Raw genomic sequence first — 13,109 nt, 5'->3', positions numbered from 1 at the left:
CCCGACCGTAGGCAAAACGTGGTAGACCGTGTTTTTGCCTACGGTCGGGAAACCGCATACGGCCGAAAAAGCAGCCGACCGGAGGCTGCGGTTCACTCCGGTCGGCTCATAGACATGCATTAAATACGGTTCCCGAATACGGCTGAGTGCGGGCGCCGCAATTAAGCCCCCCCCCCTACTCCCAGCCGTATATGGGAACCATAGTTACAAATCGTAGTGTGAACCCAGCCTAACAAACCTCCTCCTCACGTAATCTTCTTACTACTGGGGTGACACACTGTAAAAAACCTCATACACACATCATACATACATACATCATAGATACACATCTAACACACATACACACATCATACATACACAAAAATCTATCATGCACACATAATACATATACACACATCATACAAAATCATACACATACATATATAATACACATCCCCAACCCAAAGCCTCTCCTCACCCCCAGGAGAGGATTGCTGGAGATCGGGTTGGCTGAGGCTGCCTTGCTTCTGCGCCAGGATCACGTTAGCAGGGGCTCCCAGCAGCCTCTGGCCTCCTCAGCCCTGTAGGGCCGCACATAGTAGAATAAAAAAAATAAAAGTGCTGGCAGCGATCGCCCGGGCCCCCGAGCAGTGGAGCGTAAGCAGGATGTGAGGGGGATTTACTAGTGGAGCACTGCCTGCCGCGTTCCTCCGAGCGTGGTGACGTCTGATTAGTGGAGCGCAAGCAGCGCTCCTCTAGAATGCTCAGGACAGGGGGAGGAGTGTTAGTGTCTTAGGCCCTGAATACTGCATTTTGCACAAATTCACGGTAAAATCGCGGCAAAAATGCGATTTTGCTCAAAATGGAGTATTGCTAGTAATGCCCTAAAGCTTTTCAGGGGCCCCTTTTGGATGTGGGCCCTAGGCAACTGCCTAGGATGCCCCGCCCTAACGCCGGCCCTGCATTATTTTGCAGTAGTGTAGTGTAGTGTAGTTAGTGTTTTTAGGGTACAATCACACGGGCGGGGGTTTACAGTGAGTTTCACATTGTGGGGGGGGGGGGTTTACGGTCGCAAACCTCCAACTGTTGCAAAACTACAACTCTAAACATGAACCTGCAGACTGTGCATGCTGGGAGTTTTGCTACAGCTGAGTAGTTTTGCTACAGCTGGAGGCACACTGGTGGGAAAACACCCCGGGACTTTAGCTAATTGACCCGATTAGCGCATTTAATGAACGCCGCCTATATACGACGGAATGCGCAAAGGTATCGCGTCATCCGCCGTATAAAGGCAGCGTTCTGCACAAAGGGGTTAATGATGCAGGAATTTTTTTAAGTAATGGCCTGCTCAGAAAACCACCGGCTGAGCTGAGTCCCTGCGTAACACTCCCTTCCACCCTCCCATACATGAGATTGGGAGGGGGGGGGCCTCAGCATTCGGAACCCCTGCGATCATAACCCCTTAAGGACACAGCCCATTTTGGCCTTAAAGAATACCTCTCATGATCTTGTTATAATCCTCCCAGTGCACTGCCCCATCACGACTAACCACCCCTGCCTTTATTTTTATTATTTGTTAGTTTTCTTTGCTCTGTATTTTCTGATCAGTCTCAGTCAGATTCACAGACTGGGAAGGGGCGTTTCCCAGCAGGCGTGACACTATCAGAAGCCATAGAGTGGAGAAATTCCTCCCTCACTCTTATACACACAGCCCAGAGCAGTTCAGTGTGAGATGAGCTATGATTGGCTAAGGCTGCACACACACCCCTCAGCACTCCAGACTGCATTTCCTGATTATGGATGTCTGCCAGGCCAGCAGGAGTCCAAAGTTTGTGCAAGAGATGAGGGGAAATGTGCTCTGGACAAGTAGGGAGACACCTAGTGGCAGGTTTTTTAAACACAAATAAAACAGATAACTACCTTTTTTTTTTAACTCAAAACACAGTCATGGCCGTAAATGTTGGCACCCCTGAAATTTTTTAAGAAAATTAAGTATTTCTTACAGAAAAGGGGACTGATTCTAATTGGGTGCTGCGTGCAAGATCACGGGGGTCCCCAGCGGCGGGACCCCCGCGATCAGGCATCTTATCCCCTATCCTTTGGATAGGGGATAAGATGTCTTAGTGCTGGAGTACCCCTTTAACTGAATATTTGGTTGCACACCCTTTGGAAAAAATAACTGAAATCAGTTGCTTCCTATAACCATCAATAAGCTTCTTACACCTCTCAGCCAGAATGTTGGACCACTCTTCCTTTGCAAACTGCTCCAGGTCTCTCTTATTGGAAGGCGCCTTTTCCCTACAGCAATTTTAAGATCTCTCCACAGGTGTTCAATGGGATTTAGATCTGGACTCATTGCTGGTCACCTCAGAACTCTCCAGCGCTTTGTTGTCATCCATTTCTGGGTGCTTTTTGACGTATGTTTGGGGTCATTGTCCTGCTGGAAGACCCAAGATCTCGGACGCAAACCCAGCTTTCTGACACTGGGCTGAACAGTGCTACCCAAAATCTGTTGGTAATCCTCAAATTTCATGATGCCTTGTACACATTCAAGGCACCCAGTGCCAGAGGCAGCAAAACAACCCCAAAACATAATTGAACCTCCACCATATTTTACTGTAGGTACTGTGTTCTTTTCTTTGTAGGCCTCATTCCGTTTTCAGTAAACAGCAGAATAATGTGCTTTACCGAAAAGCTCTATCTTGGTCTCATCTGTCCACAAGACGTTTTCCCAGAAGGATTTTGGCTTACTCAAGTTCATTTTGGCAAAATGTAGTCTTGCTTTTTTTTATGTCTCTGTGTCAGCGGTGGGGTCCTCCTGGGTCTCCTGCCATAGCGTTTCATTTCATATAAATGTCGACGGATAGTTCACACTGACACTGATTCTCCCTGAGCCTGCATGACAGCTTGAATATCTTTGGTACTTGTTTGGGGCTGCTTATCCACCATCTAGACTATCCTGCGTTGACACCTTTCATACATTTTTCTCTTCCAACCACACCCAGGGAGACTAGCTACAGTGCCATGGGTTGCAGACTTCTTGATAATTTTGCACACTGTGGACAAAGAAAAATCTATCTCTCTGGAGATTGACTTTTGTAACACCTGCACTCTGGCCAGACACGCTGGCCGTGAGCACTCTCTTGTCATGTCCCCGCTGCCAGCGGGGCTGGGATGCACATCGCGGGATGCGCCCACATGCGAATCCCAGCCTGTTACTCACTTCCCTGGTCTTTCCAGGTGAGGCCGTATCAATGCTTTATAAAGGGGGAGTATTATGTCCCTGTCCCTTGAGTCCATGCCTCTTTTGATACATGACAATATCCTGCCGGCCTTGGAAGCAGCAGCCTGACATTGCATGCTATTCTGTAGTCTGTGATCTACAAGTACACCCAGATCCTTCTCTACTAGTGCCAGTTTAATCCCCCCTAAGACATACGATGCATGCAGGTTATTAGTACCCAGATGCATAACTTTACATTTATCCACATTGAACCTCATTTGCCAAGTGGAGGCCCAGACACTTAGTCTATCCAAGTCATCTTGTAACTTATGCACATCCTCTATAGACTGTACCGTGCTACAAAGCTTGGTGTCATCTGCAAAGATAGAAACAGAGCTGTTAATACCATCCTCTATATCATTGATAAATAAATTAAACAACAGCGGTCCCAGTACTGAACCTTGGAGTACACAACTAATAACCGGGGACCAATCAGAGTACGAATCATTGACCACCACTCTCTGGGTACGATCCATGAGCCAGTGTTCAATCCAGTTACAAACTAAAATTTCTAAACCCAAAGACCTTAACTTACCTGTCAGACGTCTATGAGGGACAGTATCAAATGCTTTAGCAAAATCCAGAAACACTATATCCACAGCCATTCCTCTGTCAAGGCTTCTACTCACCTCTTCATAAAAGCAAATTAGATTGGTTTGACAACTTCTATCCTTAGTAAACCCATGCTGGCTATCACTTATAATACAATCATCCCCTATGTATTCCTGTATGTAATCCCTTATAAGCCCTTATAAGTCCTTCAAACAATTTACCCACAATGCACGTTAAACTTACCGGTCTATAGTTTCCTGGGGAAGACCTAGAGCCCTTTTTGAAGATTGGCACCACATTCGCCTTGCGCCAGTCCCTTGGCACAATACCAGACACCAGTGAATCTCTAAATATCATGAACAGGGGTACAGATATTACTGAACTTACCTCTCTAAGAACTCTTGGGTGTAGTCCATCCGGCCCTGGAGATTTGCTTACATTTATATTACTTAACTTACCTTGTACCATCTCTACATTAAGCCAGTTCAGTACATTACATGATGTGTTACCAGCACTGACCTGGCCAATGTCAGCTCCTTCTTCCATAGTGTATACAGAACTAAAGAACCCATTCAGTAGCTCCGCCTTCTCTTGATCGCCTGTGACAACCTCCCCATTATCATTATTAAGGGGTCCTACATGCTCTGTCTTTAGTTTTTTTGCATTTATATATCTAAAAAAATATTTAGGATTAGTTTGGCTTTCTTTGGCCACCTGTCTCTCATTTTGAATTTTTGCTGTTTTTATTAGATTTTTACAGATTTTATTAAGCTCCTTGTACTGTTTAAATGTTATAGCTGACCCATCAGATTTGTATTTTTTGAAAGCTATTTTTTTGTTGTTTATTGCTCTTTTAACATCATGTGTCAGCCATGTAGGATTTAGTTTTAATCGTTTATATTTGTTCCCCTTTGGTATATATTTAGCTGTATAGTTATTTAGAGTTGATTTAAAGATGTCCCATTTACCTTCTGTATCAGTATTTGACAACACCTCCCCCCAGTCTATGTCCTGTAGTGCAGCCCTCAGCCCAGGGAAGTTTGCCTTTTTAAAGTTATATGTTTTTGCTTTCCCCGCCTGTCTTTGTTTTCTACATTTTAAGTCAAAAGTAACTATATTGTGGTCGCTATTACCAAGGTTTTCCCTCACAGTTACATTACCAACCAGCTCTGCGTTGTTGGAAATGATCAGATCCAACAAGACATCACTTCTTGTTGGGTCCTCCACAAACTGGCCCATAAAATTATCCTGCAATAAATTTAGGAATTTTCTCCCCTTTGTAGTTTTAGCCAACCCCCGACCCCAATCTATGTCTGGATAGTTAAAATCTCCCATTATTACCACTGTACCTGCCCGGGCGGCCCTCTCTAATTGTTTATGCAGCTGACCTTCTATCCCAATGATATTAGGGGGTCTGTAGATTACCCCAAATATAATTTTTTCAGTATTTCCCTCCTTTTGTAATTCTACCCACAGTGATTCCACCTCCTCAGAATTATCACACACTATGGCATCGTTCACACTGACTTTCATACCACTTCTTACATACAGACAGACTCCACCACCTTTTCTGTTCATTCTATCCTTGCGAAACAATGTAAACCCCTGCAGATTGACAGCCCAGTCATGCGAGGAGTCCAGCCATGTCTCAGTGACCCCAACTATATCAATATGTTCCTCCAGTATCAAGGCCTCAAGCTCCCCCATTTTATTTTCTAGGCTTCTGGCATTTGTGAACATACACTTTATATTTCCATCCTTTATGTTATTGGGGTTAATGGGATTCAAGGGTGCAAGTTTTATTTTCCTATGAAGCCTATTCCTATTAACTATTCTAACCCCTCCCTCCGCTCCACCCCCAGGTACATTTATAATTCCCACCTCTCTATCTACACTATCTTCCCCCTCTTTGCTGTAGGTTCCCTCACCCCAAGTCCCTAGTTTAAACACTCCTCCACCCTCCCCATTGAGGTGCAGCCCGTCCCTACGGTAGAGCCGGTAACTGACAGCGAAGTCAGTCCAGTTCTCCATGAACCCAAATCCTTCCTTCCTACACCAGCTTCTGAGCCACTTGTTTACCTCCCTGATCTCCTGCTGCCTCTCTGGTGTGGCTCGTGGTACTGGTAGTATTTCAGAAAATACTACCTTGGAGGTCCTTGCCTTAAGCTTGCGGCCTAAGTCCCTGAAATCATTTTTAAGGACACTCCACCTACCTCTTACTTTGTCATTGGTGCAAATATGTACCATGACTGCTGGGTCCTCTCCAGCCCTGCCCAGCAACCTGTCAACCTGATCCGCCATGTGCCGAACTCGTGCGCCAGGCAGACAACACACTGTTCGGCGATCCCGGTCTTTGTGACAGATCGCCCTGTCTGTCCCCCTAATAATTGAGTCCCCCACCACTACTACCTGTCTGGCCTGCCCTGTACTCCTCCCTCCCTCCTTACTGGAGCAGACACCCCTCTGGCGGTCAGAGGCGGTATCCTGCTGCAGTTCTGCTAGCTCTGTAATGGCATCCCCCTCATCTGCCAAGCGGGCAAACTTGTTGGGGTGTGTCAGTTCAGGACTAGCCTCCCTGACACTTTTTCCCCTACCCCGCTTTCTAACTGTAACCCAGCTAACTGCCTGACTGTCCTGCAACTCCGTCCCATTGTCCTCCCCCACCTCTATTCCCGAGAGTGCCTGCTCAGTGAGCACGAGACTCCTCTCCATGTTGTTAATGCTTCTCATTGTTGCCAGTCGCCCCTCTAGATGCAGGATCTGGGCTTCCAAACGGACAACTAGCACACATCTTGCACAACAATATGCACCCTCAAACTGTTGTTCAATGATTTCATACATTGAACAGGATGTACATTGGACTGCACTTTCCAACATGGAGGCCATCTAGTTATAGGAATTTCACAAATGTATAGGAAAAAACAGACAGTCAAAATTACACTTGAAATTTTTTTTGTAGACCTTGTGGGTTCAGAAATTAACACTCACAGCGATCTCAACCTCCTGCTTTCAAACTCCTGTTTTTGAAACTCCTCTTTCACACCCCCTCTTACACAGCAAAACTCAGAAGAGCAAGCAGCACTGCCGCGGCTATCCGTAACATCCAGAACAGTGCACGGAGGTCCCCTCACCTGCCTCAGCCGTCTTCCACGGTACTTCTGCTCTGGTCTGAGATCGAGCAGACCAGAGCAGAAGATGACCGATAACACTGATCAGTGCTATGCCCTATGCATAACACTGAACAGTATTAGCAAACAAAGGACTGCTATATATAGTCCCCTTTTCTCACTTTATCTTGTCCGGGCTGCAAAATAAAAGAAAGCGAACTTTCTCTTACCTGCCAACGAGCCCCCAGAGCTTTGGTACAGGTGTTTGGTCCCCGGGCTGTATTGTTCTTACTTCCTGTTAGCCCGACACGTCACACGGAGCTTCAGCCTATCACTGGCCGAGGCGGGACATTGCTGCGGCCAGTGATAGGCTGAAGCTCCGTGTGACGTGTCGGGCTAACAGGAAGTAAGAAGAATACAGCCCGGGGACCAAACACCTGTACCGGAGCACCGGGGGCTCGTTGGCAGGTAAGAGAAAGTTTGTTTTCTTTTATTTTGCAGCCCGGACGGGATTAAGTGAGACAAGTGTGCACTGGACTACTCCTTTAAAGTGTAAAAATAAAAGTAAAAAAATAAAATTAAAAAAATCCCCTCCCCCCAATAAAATGTAAAATGGCCTTTTTTCCCATTTTACCCCCATATAGTGTAAAAAAAAAAAAAATGAATACACATATTTGGTATCGCCTCGTATGTGAATGTCTGAACTATTAAAATATAACGTTAATGATCCCGTACGGTAAACGGCGTGAATGTAAAAAAAAAAGTGCAAAATTGCTGCTTTTTTTTATCCCATTTTATTTTTAAAAAATTATTTAAAAAATGAATAAAAGTTTTATATACACAAGTGTGGTATCAATAAAAAGTACAGATAATGGCGCAAAAAAATGAGCCCTCATATCGCCGCTTATACAGTATAATGAAAAAGTTATAGGTCATCGAAATAGAAGAATTTTAAACATACTAATTTTGTTTAAAAGTTTGCATTTTTTTTTTTAAGTGCAACAATAATAGAAAAGTATGTAATCATGGGTATCATTTTAATCGTATTGACCCACAGAATAAAGAACACATGTCATTTTTACCGGAAATTGTACGGCGTGAAAACGAAACCTTCCAAAATTCGCAAAATTGCGGTTTTCTTTTTAATTTCCCCACACAAATAGTGGTGCAGTTGCCCATAGCAACCAATCAGCTCGCTTATTTCATTTCTAAAGAGATTTGAAAAATGAAAGAAGTGATCTGATTGGTTGCTATGGACAACTGTTCTACTTTTCCTCTACACAGGTTTTGATACATCTCCCCCATTGTCTATGGGCTCCAGCACTGTAGTGTCAATACATGATCTCTATAGGATCCAGCACTATAGTGTGTATACATGTTATCTATGGGCTCCAGCACTGTAATGTCTATACATGATCTCTATAGGATCCAGCACTATAGTGTGTATACATGTTATCTATGGGCTCCAGCACTGTAGTGTCTATACATGATCTCTATAGGATCCAGCACTATAGTGTGTATACATGATCTCTATAGGATCCAGCACTGTAATGTCTATACATGATCTCTATAGGATCCAGCACTATAGTGTGTATACATGTTATCTATGGGCTCCAGCACTGTAGTGTCTATACATGATCTCTATAGGATCCAGCACTATAGTGTGTATACATGATCTCTATAGGATCCAGCACTATAGGGTGTATACATGTTATCTATGGGCTCCAGCACTGTAATGTCTATACATGATCTCTATAGGATCCAGCACTATAGTGTGTATACATGTTATCTATGGGCTCCAGCACTATAGTGTGTATACATGTTATCTATGGGCTCCAGCACTGTAATGTCTATACATGATCTCTATAGGATCCAGCACTATAGTGTGTATACATGATCTCTATAGGATCCAGCACTATAGCGTGTATACATGATCTCTATAGGATCCAGCACTATAGTGTCTATACATGATCTCTATAGGATCCAGCACTATAGTGTGTATACATGTTATCTATGGGCTCCAGCACTGTAGTGTCAATACATGATCTCTATAGGATCCAGCACTATAGTGTGTATACATGTTATCTATGGGCTCCAGCACTGTAGTGTCAATACATGATCTCTATAGGATCCAGCACTATAGTGTGTATACATGTTATCTATGGGCTCCAGCACTGTAATGTCTATACATGATCTCTATAGGATCCAGCACTATAGTGTGTATACATGTTATCTATGGTCTCCAGCACTGTAATGTCTATACATGATCTCTATAGGATCCAGCACTATAGTGTGTATACATGTTATCTATGGGCTCCAGCACTGTAGTGTCAATACATGATCTCTATAGGATCCAGCACTATAGTGTGTATACATGTTATCTATGGGCTCCAGCACTGTAATGTCTATACATGATCTCTATAGGATCCAGCACTATAGTGTGTATACATGTTATCTATGGGCTCCAGCACTGTAGTGTCTATACATGATCTCTATAGGATCCAGCACTATAGTGTGTATACATGTTATCTATGGGCTCCAGCACTGTAGTGTGTATACATGTTATCTATGGGCTCCAGCACTATAGTGTCTATACATGATCTCTATAGGATCCAGCACTGTAGTGTGTATACATGTTATCTATGGGCTCCAGCACTGTAGTGTCTATACATGATCTCTATAGGATCCAGCACTATAGTGTGTATACATGTTATCTATGGGCTCCAGCACTGTAATGTCTATACATGATCTCTATAGGATCCAGCACTATAGTGTGTATACATGTTATCTATGGGCTCCAGCACTGTAGTGTCTATACATGATCTCTATAGGATCCAGCACTATAGTGTGTATACATGTTATCTATGGGCTCCAGCACTGTAGTGTGTATACATGTTATCTATGGGCTCCAGCACTGTAATGTCTATACATGATCTCTATAGGATCCAGCACTATAGTGTGTATACATGTTATCTATGGGCTCCAGCACTGTAGTGTCTATACATGATCTCTATAGGATCCAGCACTATAGTGTGTATACATGATCTCTATAGGATCCAGCACTGTAGTGTGTATACATGTTATCTATGGGCTCCAGCACTGTAATGTCTATACATGATCTCTATAGGATCCAGCACTATAGTGTGCATACATGTTATCTATGGGCTCCAGCACTGTAGTGTCTATACATGATTTCTATAGGATCCAGCACTATAGTGTGTATACATGATCTCTATAGGATCCAGCACTATAGTGTGTATACATGTTATCTATGGGCTCCAGCACTGTAATGTCTATACATGATCTCTATAGGATCCAGCACTATAGTGTGTATACATGTTATCTATGGGCTCCAGCACTGTAGTGTCAATACATGATCTCTATAGGATCCAGCACTATAGTGTGTATACATGTTATCTATGGGATCCAGCACTGTAGTGTGTATACATGTTATCTATGGGCTCCAGCACTGTAATGTCAATACATGATCTCTATAGGATCCAGCACTATAGTGTGTATACATGTTATCTATGGGCTCCAGCACTATAGGGTGTATACATGTTATCTATGGGCTCCAGCACTATAGCGTGTATACATGATCTCTATAGGATCCAGCACTATAGGGTGTATACATGTTATCTATGGGCTCCAGCACTGTAATGTCTATACATGATCTCTATAGGATCCAGCACTATAGTGTGTATACATGTTATCTATGGGCTCCAGCACTATAGTGTGTATACATGTTATCTATGGGCTCCAGCACTGTAATGTCTATACATGATCTCTATAGGATCCAGCACTATAGTGTGTATACATGATCTCTATAGGATCCAGCACTATAGCGTGTATACATGATCTCTATAGGATCCAGCACTATAGTGTCTATACATGATCTCTATAGGATCCAGCACTATAGTGTGTATACATGTTATCTATGGGCTCCAGCACTGAAGTGTCAATACATGATCTCTATAGGATCCAGCACTATAGTGTGTATACATGTTATCTATGGGCTCCAGCACTGTAGTGTCAATACATGATCTCTATAGGATCCAGCACTATAGTGTGTATACATGTTATCTATGGGCTCCAGCACTGTAGTGTCTATACATGATCTCTATAGGATCCAGCACTATAGTGTGTATACATGTTATCTATGGGCTCCAGCACTGTAGTGTCAATACATGATCTCTATAGGATCGAGCACTATAGTGTGTATACATGTTATCTATGGGCTCCAGCACTGTAATGTCTATACATGATCTCTATAGGATCCAGCACTATAGTGTGTATACATGTTATCTATGGTCTCCAGCACTGTAATGTCTATACATGATCTCTATAGGATCCAGCACTATAGTGTGTATACATGTTATCTATGGGCTCCAGCACTGTAGTGTCAATACATGATCTCTATAGGATCCAGCACTATAGTGTGTATACATGTTATCTATGGGCTCCAGCACTGTAATGTCTATACATGATCTCTATAGGATCCAGCACTATAGTGTGTATACATGTTATCTATGGGCTCCAGCACTGTAGTGTCTATACATGATCTCTATAGGATCCAGCACTATAGTGTGTATACATGTTATCTATGGGCTCCAGCACTGTAGTGTCTATACATGATCTCTATAGGATCCAGCACTATAGTGTGTATACATGTTATCTATGGGCTCCAGCACTGTAGTGTGTATACATGTTATCTATGGGCTCCAGCACTGTAATGTCTATACATGATCTCTATAGGATCCAGCACTGTAGTGTGTATACATGTTATCTATGGGCTCCAGCACTGTAGTGTCTATACATGATCTCTATAGGATCCAGCACTATAGTGTGTATACATGTTATCTATGGGCTCCAGCACTGTAGTGTCTATACATGATTTCTATAGGATCCAGCACTATAGTGTGTATACATGATCTCTATAGGATCCAGCACTATAGTGTGTATACATGTTATCTATGGGCTCCAGCACTGTAATGTGATGTCTATACATGATCTCTATAGGATCCAGCACTATAGTGTGTATACATGTTATCTATGGGCTCCAGCACTGTAGTGTGTATACATGATCTCTATAGGATCCAGCACTATAGTGTGTATACATGTTATCTATGGGCTCCAGCACTGTAATGTCTATACATGATCTCTATAGGATCCAGCACTATAGTGTGTATACATGATCTCTATAGGATCCAGCACTATAGTAGTGTGTATACATGTTATCTATGGGCTCTAGCACTGTAATGTCTATACATGATCTCTATAGGATCCAGCACTATAGTGTGTATACATGTTATCTATGGGCTCCAGCACTGTAGTGTCTATACATGATCTCTATAGGATCCAGCACTATAGTGTGTATACATGATCTCTATAGGATCCAGCACTATAGGGTGTATACATGTTATCTATGGGCTCCAGCACTGTAATGTCTATACATGATCTCTATAGGATCCAGCACTATAGTGTGTATACATGTTATCTATGGGCTCCAGCACTATAGTGTGTATACATGTTATCTATGGGCTCCAGCACTGTAATGTCTATACATGATCTCTATAGGATCCAGCACTATAGTGTGTATACATGATCTCTATAGGATCCAGCACTATAGCGTGTATACATGATCTCTATAGGATCCAGCACTATAGTGTCTATACATGATCTCTATAGGATCCAGCACTATAGTGTGTATACATGTTATCTATGGGCTCCAGCACTGTAGTGTCAATACATGATCTCTATAGGATCCAGCACTATAGTGTGTATACATGTTATCTATGGGCTCCAGCACTGTAATGTCTATACATGATCTCTATAGGATCCAGCACTATAGTGTGTATACATGTTATCTATGGGCTCCAGCACTGTAGTGTCTATACATGATCTCTATAGGATCCAGCACTATAGTGTGTATACATGATCTCTATAGGATCCAGCACTGTAGTGTGTATACATGTTATCTATGGGCTCCAGCACTGTAATGTCTATACATAATCTCTATAGGATCCAGCACTATAGTGTGTATACATGTTATCTATGGGCTCCAGCACTGTAGTGTCTATACATGATTTCTATAGGATCCAGCACTATAGTGTGTATACATGATCTCTATAGGATCCAGCACTATAGTGTGTATACATGTTATCTATGGGCTCCAGCACTGTAATGTC

Source organism: Hyla sarda, chromosome 3 (assembly GCF_029499605.1).
Source record: "Hyla sarda isolate aHylSar1 chromosome 3, aHylSar1.hap1, whole genome shotgun sequence".
Classification (NCBI taxonomy): Eukaryota; Metazoa; Chordata; class Amphibia; order Anura; family Hylidae; genus Hyla; species Hyla sarda.
Note: the sequence above shows the minus strand (reverse complement) of the source record.